This window comes from Sapajus apella, unplaced genomic scaffold (assembly GCF_009761245.1).
Source record: "Sapajus apella isolate SASKATOON/1434 unplaced genomic scaffold, GSC_monkey_1.0 scaffold14, whole genome shotgun sequence".
In the NCBI taxonomy this organism is placed as follows: domain Eukaryota; kingdom Metazoa; phylum Chordata; class Mammalia; order Primates; family Cebidae; genus Sapajus; species Sapajus apella.
The window spans coordinates 257,241-258,487 of NW_022436954.1; positions in this window are offsets into that span (position 1 = coordinate 257,241).

Below are 1,247 nucleotides of genomic sequence, written 5' to 3' on the forward strand. Positions count from 1 at the left end.
AAGGACGACCCCAAATGTGTGAGGGATAAATTTGTGTGTTTTCCTTTGTTCATTGTATTCTCGTGGCAAGATGGCTAGCGAGGGTGCACTTCCTGCAGCCCAGGAAGTAAAACTTGTGTTGCTGAAAGATCCTTTGTCTCAGTGCTGATTTTTCTTTGTGGTACCGAGCATCTACTTCCAACATCAGATTTCTGAAATTCCTTTAAAATGCCTTAACCTCTCTGTACAACCACCTATAACTCTTGAATCTGAAAGCATACCCGAATGTAATGCAGCTCGGGCCACTGAACTCATGACATTGCCAGTTCTTTGCATTGAACCTGAATCATCACTTAAAAGTTCCATTGATGTTACTTTTGTCAACAGGACCCGTGCAAAGTCTAATCCAACCTCCAAGGGCCATTTTTCTCAGTGATCTTGATGGCAGCCCTAATGCCACCTCCAGCCTTCTATTTCCAGATGCAATATCTTCAATTCTCTCAACGAGTCATGATAACAGCAATAGCGGACATTTGCTGAGCATCTATTATGTGGCAGGCTCTGTGCCAAACCTTGCTCTATGCAAAATTTCATTTACTCTCATTTCATAAAACCCAGTGAAGACACACTATTGTTGTCCTTATTATTATTATTATTGATATGGAGTCTCTCTCTGTCACCCAGCCTGGAGCACAGTGGCACAATCTCGGCTCACTGCAACCTCTGCCTCCCGGGCTCAAGTGATTCTTCTGCCTCAGCTTCCTGAGTAACTGGAATTACAGGTATGCTCCACCATGCTTGGCTAATTTTTGTATTTTTAGTAGAGATAGAGTTTTCCCATGTTGGCCAGGCTGGTCTTGAACTCCTGACCTCAACTGATCCAACCCACTTAGCCTCCCAAAGTGCTGGGATTATATGTGTGGGCCACCATGCCCTGCCTGTTGTCCCTGTTTAACAAGGAATCTGGGGCCCAGTGTGCCCAGGTAAGCTCCTCAGCATCATAGAGCTGGTACAATTGGCAGAGAGAGGACCAGGGCTCCAGGGCTCCATGTGCCATGTCCCCATGCAGTCAGGGCCAGCTCCCAGCTCTCCTCCACCCCCTGCCAACCAGCCTCTCCATAAGGCCATTCCCATTCTCAGTGTTCCAAACATGTGAAATGGTGAGATGAATTCTTCCTTTGGCCTGCCTTGCCACAAACACAAGAACAACACGATGTTCTGTTTGTTCTGTGGACAGCGTGAGGGTGGGGTGGTGTTAAAGTTTAAAA